This window comes from Colius striatus, chromosome 27 (assembly GCF_028858725.1).
Source record: "Colius striatus isolate bColStr4 chromosome 27, bColStr4.1.hap1, whole genome shotgun sequence".
NCBI classification, from domain to species: Eukaryota; Metazoa; Chordata; class Aves; order Coliiformes; family Coliidae; genus Colius; species Colius striatus.
Genome location: NC_084785.1, coordinates 3373785 through 3383756, shown reverse-complemented (window position 1 = coordinate 3383756; position 9972 = coordinate 3373785). Strand labels below are relative to the sequence as shown.

General features: G+C 46.6%; 1 long non-coding RNA gene across 2 annotated transcripts; it reads left to right on the top strand.

Annotated features, from left to right (window-relative positions):
* The first annotated feature begins 2571 nt into the window (after nucleotides 1-2571).
* Nucleotides 2572-9524, top strand: LOC133628058 (uncharacterized). Of its 2 annotated transcripts, XR_009820505.1 has the most exons (4): nucleotides 2591-2661; nucleotides 2797-3073; nucleotides 3912-3993; nucleotides 6192-9524. It is a non-coding gene; the product is annotated as an uncharacterized LOC133628058 (long non-coding RNA). The 2 variants fall into 2 exon arrangements; XR_009820506.1 differs by lacking the exon at nucleotides 2797-3073 and having other exon boundaries at nucleotides 2572-2661.
* The last annotated feature ends 448 nt before the right edge of the window (nucleotides 9525-9972 follow it).

The following is a 9972-nucleotide window of genomic DNA, read 5'->3' as shown; positions in this document are numbered from 1 at the left end:
GTCTCCAGCTGAAAGACAGGCTGGAAAAGGGTCCAGGGAGGACTTGTGCTCTTGGTGGGGGGCTGAGACCTGGCCATGCTTCCCTCAGCAGCACTGGGGTTTGCTGTGGGTCATGGTTCTTCTCTGAGCTGGGAAATCATGGTCCAAACTCAGAGAAAAAAGCTTACTGACAAATGTCAAGGTGGGAGGTTGTAGAATACTCAAAGTAGATGAATTATTCAGCTCCTGAGCTGCTGAGTGAACATTATCAGCTAATGATCTGTAATTATTAATAAATAATTTAAGCTTTAATAGCTAGGAAATGAAATGTTTAATTGCATCATAATATAATTAATGGAATTAGTTACTATGAACAAAATGAATTGGGGAGGGGGGATTTAACTAAAAATCTTATTTCTCCACAATGCTATTGGTTATTTTTGTTCCACTTCAGCAGTAGTGAAGATGCAGGAAGAGGAGGAGGAGAAGAGGCTGGTGGGAGCTGTAGGACCCCAGGACACAGACTAAGTTATTAGAATAATGTGTAATATCAGAACGTGGACTTAAGGAAACTGTAAGAGCACAGACCTGAAAACATGAAATCTGACGGAAAAACAAAGATAGTATCTATTTCTGTGCTAAAAATGTCTGCCCAGCCAAGCCTTCATCCAGGACACAGGGTGCTGCTTCCCCCTGTCTCTGAAGCTGACCCCACAGCCACCTCGTCTGTCCCTGCAGCCACCGGCCGATGTGAACAAGTGTTAATAAAAGCAGGGCCACCATGCGTGACCCATTCACAGGGCTTTTTATTAGGCAATCATATATTTTCATTAGTTATGGTGATGAAGCACTTAGGTTTTATGGGGTGTTTTAGTGTTTCATTTCACTGTTTCCCCATTACCCTGCTAACGTTTCAGGGTGACATGGACCATTTTCCCCCCCTTGCTGAAACGAAGCCTTTTCAAGCACTAGGATGGCCATAAACAGAAGTCAGCTCACATCTGCTGGTGGAGGGAAGCAGCTCATTAAAGCCTAAGAATTAAATTCCAAAACCTGTTCATAATTAATATACCTTATAATGCACAAAAAACACCCCAAATGTTACTACAAGATAATTGTTTGAGTGATGTTGGGATGAGTTAAGTGCCTTGCTGGGCATTTAACATCCTGCTGAGTGTCTGGCTCTCACCAGTCCTGCTGCCATCACCCAAAAAAAGCAAACTACAGATGATTTCCAAGCCTAGATCTTGGCAGCTGCACACTGATGGGTTTAACCCTCCTACAGATGAAAATGCTTCTACTATTACTGAGTTATCCATCTGCAAGCTTATTCCTCTCAACATCTATGCACAGAGATGTCTCTGCAGGTCCTGGTTTGCAAAGAGGGGTTTAGGTCACTATCCCCTCTTCCAAAATGGAAACCAGATTCTTTCTCTGTCTTTAAGCTGCTGGAAGAAATCAAGAAAGGAGGGGAAAAAAAGGCAGAAAGTCTCTCAAGCCGCCAAACTGGGAGAAAATTGCAAGCTCTTGAAGAGTGACAGTTTGCAGAGCGTTGCCAAGCTTAATCGTCACCATTAAGCAATTATTGCACACGAAAACAGAAAGTGTCGGCAAACTCCGGCTGCTCTTGAATGAAATGGAAAGGGTTAGACAGCATTAGAATCTTGCCTCTTTCTAGCTGAGGGATCAAACCACGTTCCCATCATAAAAGGCTTCCAGGCTCATAAATAATAAAGTGTCTGACAACTGCAGCATTAACTCCACCTCGGGTTTCCACACCAGGCTCCCACCCCCCTATTCCCCCACCCATCCTGACTCTGAATTTATGAAGGGGTTTATTTATTCACCTCCATGCCCAAGGGGTAAGGGGGAGCCCAGACCCCACTACACACCCCCTGTGCTGCTGGTGTCTGGCCTCCTGGGGGAGGAGGGAAGGAAAGAAAATGCTCTGTGAATTATGAGTAAATAGGTTTGACTCAGTCCAGAGTCTTTTTAGGTTGGGATTTTTTTTCCCCTTTCCTTTCATGGTACATTTTTGGTAACAAGGCAGCCAATGGTGACGCAGCACGGGGATTGAAAATGGTTTCAAAGGAGCCTTATCATGCTGGGGACATATGCACATTGAGCCTTGGAGATAGGATGAGAGTAGGGCCCTTCTGCAGGAGGCAGGCAAATATATACAGTTTTTATTTGCTTTTTCCTATGGGTTGCATTTTCATTTTCTCCTTTTTGGGGGGGAAGGGGGGAGGGCAGGGGGGTAGGATGCCAGTCCAACCTGTCAGCAGTACTGGTCTGGGCTCTGTGGCTGCAGGAATTCAATACATCTCTTTCTTAAGGCACCAATGTCACTGTAAAAACATACCAGCAAAATGCAGTGTGTTTCTCAAAGATAAAACTAAGCGTCCTCACCTACATTTCTCATCAGAAAAAATGAGAAAAGGGGGCAAAGTGTTTTTAACACTCAGCTTTTCTTTTTGGGGTGTGTGCTTTGCACACAGCAGTGTCCCAGGTCAGATAAACAGACAGATAAATGGATGGATATGACCTCAGCTCAAGGGGAGGTGCGTAAAAGGGAGATAAGGTACTTTCACGGCTTCATCATGAGTCCTGTGACAGCTCCTGGCTTTTTAAATCTCTCCCAGACATCTCTGCAGTGTGATGAGGATCTCGCCTCTCATTAAAGTAAGAAGTTGATGAACCCTGTGCTGAAAGGTTTGCAGATGGGGGGCCAGTGAGCCTGAGTGAATTGGCCACCAGGTTGCTGCATCACCCACCTCTGCTCCTGCTGCCACAACCTCTTCCTTTGGTATTACACAGGATCCTTCACACCCAGAGCTCGGGAGCCACAAGCTAAAGAGGAACAGGAGGTTTCCAAGGGGAATTTAATAAAGAAAAGCAAGGAGGAAGGATGGATAGAGTCCTTCCAGCAGTAGGGACGCCCATGAAGCTGTCTTCCATTAAGATTTAAATAGTTTCCCCCTTAGAGGGATGGAAATTCATCAGAGATGGCACACTGGAGAAGGCCTGGGAGGAGGGTGAGCTGGCCTGAGCTGGGCTGTGTTCAAAAGCCCCTGTCTCATCCCTACAGAAACGTGTGAGTAGGGTTTTCATTCAGGTTTTGGAGGGTTGCTATTTGTTTTGGAGAGCTTGCTTTCCCTTTTCATTTGGCTTGGCAGAATTTCAATACTTCTGCCTTTCACCTCAATAAAAACAGCATGTCAGGAGGCAGGTTTTTATGATGGAATGACCTTTTCCACATGCAGAAAACCCATATACCTTTTCTTGCATTCTGGGGGAGAGAGTAAATCTGCTTTTGATGAAAAGCAAAGCCTGAAACTCCACGGGTGATATCACCATGATCCAGAAAATTACAATAGTGGGGGTTTTTTAACTATGCAGAATGACTTCAGGATAATACTTCCATTAACAATGAGCTATCTGCACATGTATGATGTGGCATAAGAAATCACCACTGCCAACAGCAGAGCCCCCACCTTGGTGTCCCTAGGATCCTCAGACCCACCCTGGCACCGCGTTGGGTCAATGTTTGAGGCGCTTCAGCCTGCTGCACCCTGAGCAATTTCTGTGCCCAGATCCAGGAGAACATGATGTTTTCCTTCTGTTTGTCCTTCCCCATCTTCAAGCCTCCACAGGGGCAGCCTGGAGATAAATAATGCTGACAGAAACCCCTTGAAAGCCGTGGAAGCACATCGTGTCCTCATGCTGCAGCCCCGTTCATTAGCACATTGTTGACGTTCATTAATCGAGTGTAAAACTGTAATTAAAAATAATCTCCTTTTCTTGAAGCAGCAGCAGAAGAGAAAAAAGGAGGACGCCGAATAAGGGAAAATAAAACTAATGCATGAGTGTGCTAATTGCAGCTGTGGGAACACGACAGCAAAACAATTTGCTGTTTTGTTTTCTTTCTGCAGGGATGATCACGAGGGGTCTGGCAGAGCCAGCACAGGAAGAGCTGCCCAAGCCCAGCTGTGGGGAACAGGCTGCAAGCACCTTGTGAGTTGATCACAATAGGAATCCATCTTCCCTTTCCCAAAAATCACGGGCTGGGTGATCCCTGCTAGTTCAGGAGTGGCGCAGAAGCGGGGTTGCAGTTTATGTTGGCTGATTTATCTCCTTCAGTGAAGATTTCATTTCAAGTTGGAGGATGTTCAAAGTAAAGCCAGCCCTGTTACAGACTTAATTGGACCATATTTCAATCCCAGTTCATCTATTCAGCGTGGATTCCTTATCCTAGGTCCATAAAGTTTTATTAAGTTATATATCAAGGAATATACATATAAGATGTAGAGGTACAGTCCTGCTTACATGTTTTTTGAAATGAGGAAGGTTACCAATGCCTGTGTGCCTGTCTCTGCTCACAGTCAGGTTTCTGCTGCTCTGGCTTGGGCACCCTTCCCTTCTACAAAGGTCTCCATCAGGGGCTGGTGGGCATGGCCACCCCAAGAAGCTGTACTTCATTGGGAGAGTGATTTGCAGAAGTGGGAGAGCACCGTGGTTGGAAACACTGAGTCCATCAGCAGCGTGTGGGCGTCTCACCAGCCCGTGTAGGTGCTGCAGCCCCCGCAGCTGCTTGGACATGGGTTGGAAGTATTCCAGCATTTTTCATCAGGCTGCAGGAGGACAGAGATGTCTTAGGGTGATGCTCTCTCATGTACTGGCTTTCCAGCCCTGTTAGGACCAACCCACGGGAGACAGAGGACCACTAGGTAAAGCCTTTCCCAGTCGCTCCCTGCCCTCAGCACACTTGCTTCACCTCTCCCAGCTTTAGCTGCGTTACTGTCCTGCCTCTTCCCTTCCTCAGCTGAGGTAATCTTGCAAAGACAGGTAATTACCAGTTACCCACACTCAGCCACGTGACCCAGCAGCCTGCTGATGTACGGTAGCAGGCAGCTTGGTAATGGGACATATTTAAGCTGATTGCCACTGGAGAGAAATGATTTCTCTGAATGGATGCACATTTGTTAAACTTGTGAAGACAAAAGGAAAAGTTACCTCTTCTTTTTTTTCCCTTCTTCCTTAAAAATGAAAAAAAGCACCCTTTGAAAAGGATGCACCTCCCCTGAGATTCTCATCTCAGATTAGGATACCAGGTGTACGGCAAGACGTCTCCGATTCCCTGGCTGTCAGGGCTGCTGTTTGATATTCAAACCTGTCATTTGATCATTCCTGAATAGCTGCCTTGGTGTCCTTGAGGATAGCTCTATTAAATGCCAAATCTGTTCCCTCTCCCTCTGTATCTGTGATGAGACAGAATAACTCTCACGCAGGAGTGCTGGGTGTATTAACACAACTCAGTTGTGTCTTTTTAAAGAGCATCAGGGAGAAGGTGGGTGGAGAGAGAAGGGAACAGGGAGGGGAGAAGAGATGCTGAGGGATAAAACCCACTTGAGCTGGAGTGTCTGGTTGTGCTGCAAGGCAGACCAGAGATAAAATTGGCCTGAAGATCAGAAGGTGACAGTATCTTTCTTTAAAAAGGGATAAGGAGGAATTATTTCAATGTTTCATGCAAGGAATTAAATGGCAAAAGCTCATCAAGAGTCAGGAGTTTGGTTGCAGTGAGTGTCCAGAGTGGCTGAGATGCTGGAGAAAAGGGGGTGCTCAGAACAGCCTATGCAGAAAGTGATGGCTGAGCCTGTGTTGGAGTTCAGCTGAGCTGTTCAGGACAGAAGCAGTCCCACTGCTCCCTGCAACACAACCCATCACCAGGAACCAGCGGCGTGGCAACCTTGGGTTGTTGTCATCACAGCCACGGTGGAGAGATCTTTCCACACATTAATGGCACTTGATTTAACGACATGTTCACATTAGATCTCAGTGTTGATTGCTGAAGTCACTTCAAGTTAATTACAGAGTTAATTACCAACTAATAACTTTGTTGCTAATAGCTGTAACAGATTTTTTGGCAAGAGTTGTCAGAAGGGGCTGATTGGAAGGTCTCTTGGGTAGGATCTTTGTTACATAAAGGGATATACTGAAGGCAAATGATTCCAATCTTTTTTCTTTGATGAACAGTAAATTATTCTAATATCCTTCACTATTGTATTTGCTTATTATCTGTGGGTAATTAGAAGTGAAGAGCTGCAAAGCTGCCTTAGTTGCAGATAGGAGACCATAGCAATTGTGCTGTCTTGATTTTGATGCTAATAGATTGCATTTTCACTCCTGAACTTTGCTTTCTTTCCCCAAGACAGGCAGCACTCCCAGCCTCATGACCCTAGCCCTTCTGCTCTCACACATCTGTACACTTGCCATGTCTCGAAACCTGCATCTTATTTTTGGGAACTTTCAGGCCAGGACTTGCTCAAGTGAGTCCTGTGAAGAATTGCCATCAATTCCTCTGCCTCAGGAGAGGCTCTGCCAGCTGGGACATGACACTGGCCTTTGCCTGTGGCAGCAAAGCAGGTATCTGCCCACGCCTCCCAGCAAGCAGCATCCTCTGTAACTTCTCGAGCATCCTGGCTAGCCCATCACACCCCTGCTCTTTGGAAGGCAAGCTGGGCTAACTGGTTAAATACTGTGCCTGTGTGCTGAGCAGCCAAGAGCCTCACTTGATTTGGATGGAAATTAGTAGGCAGCAGCTGAAGCTGGGGGAAGGAAGCCTTGGAGACCAGTGGAGATTATCAGAAAACAAATGAACAGAACAGTGTGTCATCCCTCAGCAAGGCACAACCACCAAAATCAAAGGAGCAAGCAGGACTTGGTGACAAAATATAACACAGGAGCGATGGAAAGTGTGTGTCCCCATCAGCCGCAGCCTGAGAGGGGCAAAGCCACTGCCAGCAGAGCTGTGTGGGTTCACAGCCCTGCAGAGCCCTCAACTTCCTCAGTCTCCCTCAGCAGCACACATGAGGTCTGCAGATGCTCCACAAATCTCTGCAGATTTCACATCCTTGTAGCTCCCAGACCAAAACACAAACATGCTGGAAACATCTGAGCAAAAGGTTTATCAACTCCAAACAGCAGATTGACAGGAGATTCCCAGGGACTGAGGCCTCACAGCCAGCAGCCTCTTCCAGCTCACACCTTCCTGCTGAGCAGTAGATAAAGCTGGCAGCAGCCCCTCTGGCTGGGGAAGAGGGCAGAGACACTAAGCGAGAAAACATGGCATGAGTTCAGAGACAAGACATCCCTCGCATAAGCATCTCAGAGAAACTGATGTTGCAGCTCCATCACTCCTGCAGCACTACAGGCCATACAGGACTGAGGGTGTCAGAGCCTGGAAGCTGATTTCACGGAGAAGACAGCCAAGCCCAATGGTAGCCCTCTGCCAGGACTGCTGCAGCTGCTTTGGGAAGGCACATCCCTGCCTGGCCCAGGAATGGAATGTGACAGGGGGTAAAGCCACCCCAGGTGCAGGAGGTTTCTCTTGCACTCAGCCCATAGAGACTACTCTGTGATGCCTTTAGGAGCTGTGCCTTTTAACATCCCCTTTATCCAGAACTCTCTGACTCCTTATTTGCCTGTGCTGAAGTACAAGCACTGCTTCACTGATTCCCATGAACCCTTTTAATTCATCAAAGGAGCTGACAAGCCCAGGAGGGAGCCTTTCAGTGCCTGATCACTCCTGTTTGCTGGGCTGTAGGAGAGCAATCCTGCCAGCAACAAGAGGGAAGGGTGGCAATTTGGAACTGAGTCACCTGGACAAGGTGCAAGCTTCAAAATGCTGAAGCACATGTTTGCCTAAGGAGACTGTAGTTCAGTCCTTCCTCTGACCCTTTTTAATGCGGTACCAGACCCTCTAGAGAGCTTTGCCTCAAGGCCACGCTCAGCCCTCCAGCCCTGGAGCACATCCTGCAAAGGAGGCTGTCACTCCCTTCTTCCTCAGCATCTCCCTAAACCTGGGGACCTCTAAGCAGCACCATGCAAGGCACTGAGGATCTCCGTCCCTGCAGCTGGGGAGGGGACAGACATCCCCATGGGACAGAACATCCTCCTTCTCATTTACCCTCAACCTCAAGCTTGTTTGTGCTGAGCTTTGATTTATCCAGATCTGAGCAGTATAGATAACACGAGGCTTTCGATCAGCCCCTGACCCTGGCCACATGAGTAATTCCACAGGCTGCTGTTATCTAAATGTATAGTAAAATAATGATCTGTAAATCAATAAACTCCTAACCACCGTACGCTGCAAACGCAACGTGAATTCATTGCAACCTGTAAATGCCACGAAGAGAGAACTAATCCAGAGTCTGCTCCGGGTTTTGTAAGCATTCAACCCCCATCACACACTCCAAATATTGAGCTTTCCTGGAAACCAGGCGCAGTGGCAGGTCCTGACACCTGAAAACGCTTCCTTTCAGGCTGCTGCAGCGTTTCAGCCCGACGTGCTGAATAGATGCAGCTGTAATCACCCTGCAGTGAATGATGCTTAAAATTGCACTTCCCAGAATGCAGAGGGGAGAGTGGAGCTGGTAGCAGGTGACAGTGTTTGAATGTCATTTAAAGTTCACTTTCATTATTTTAATTGTCACTGTAAAAATCTCCCCATTCAGGCCTGATTATGCTCTAAGAGAAATCAGAACTTAAATCCTAATCAATCAGACCTGGAAGTGTTGTTTCTCTGACACAGGCAGCAGCGTCTGAGCTGTGATTAGCTGTGGTAGTAGCGAGCCCTGAAAAGCTACCAGGAGACTTAGGAGTGCACAGGATCAGTGCCGAGTAACGCACTGGCTGAAGTGGTGAGTGAAAAGAAACCCTTCCCTCTCAGATGGGGCTTCCTGGAGGTGATCCGTGGCAGCTCTGGGAGATGGGATGGCACAGATGGGATCTGGTGGCTGTGGGTTCTGCTGCTGTCACCTCAGCTTCTCAATCACACGGAAAAGGTGCAGGATGGAGTATTTTAGGGGCAGTTATCAGTGTCGGGGGCTTGGGCATCCCCAGCATGCACAGACAGGGCTGAGGGGTCTGCAGAGTGTGTGGGCAAAGGGGTTTATTTGGGGAGCTCCCAGGGAGCGATAGGCACAGCAAGATCCTGGTCCTTTAATGCAAACCAGTAAAGGAAGGGGAAAAATGATGCTTCATAACCTGAGTGAAAAGTGTAACCTTCCAAACAAAGCAATTTGCAAAAAAAACAGAGCCAGTGGGATCAGGCAATAACTTAATAAGCATCTCTGAAAATACAATGCATTTAAGAACATCAGGATGGGTGTATTTTTTTTCTAATAGAGAAACATCAGCTCTGTGGGGAAATAAATGTAATAAACAAAGTCCAATCTCCACAAACATTTGTTTTCTTATCTCTGTAAAATCGATATACATGTTGCAATTATGTCCTCCTATGAATCCCCCAAACTTTTGATTCTCTCTCAAGGCTTCCTGCTCAATTGAAGTTCATTACATCTCCCTTCCTTCATCTAGATAAATTTGGAGTTCTTTGCATCTCCAAACCCAAGTCGTGTTTGTTTTTCTTGAGAGGTTTCATTTCTCTTTTCCTTACATTGTAGAGGGAGAAGAGTGCTTCCCTCAGCTCTAATCTAATCAAATTAAATGTAATTTAATTGCTGTGCAAGCTTATATTTGTTAGGAATCCCAGCAACAAATAAATCAGAATAAAATCAAGGCAAACACTCTGCTGTCATGGGTCCTCCTTGCTTTTCAGCTAAAATAATCCAGGTTGGGTTTCAGCAGGTTTCCCAAGCTCTATAGTAACCAGGGCTGTTGCTTCTCCCTGACCAAAGCCCTGTCGTGGTTTAGGCCCATCAGGGAACAAAAGACCACGATTAGCCTCAAGTACCGAAGAGGCTGAGAATTGCTCAAGGGCAGGGAGAGCTTAATTGCCGCTGAAGGTTCAGGACAAAGCAGACCAGGCCACTCGGTTTGGGGAAGAAAACAGAGAATAATTTAATGCAACATCAACTAAAACATACCCCAAAAACCCAAAACATAACCAAGATAAAACAGCACAGAGTAATACGTCAATGAAGAGTCCAACCAGCCTTTTGAAGAACACCTTCTTGCCACCCCTCCCCTCTT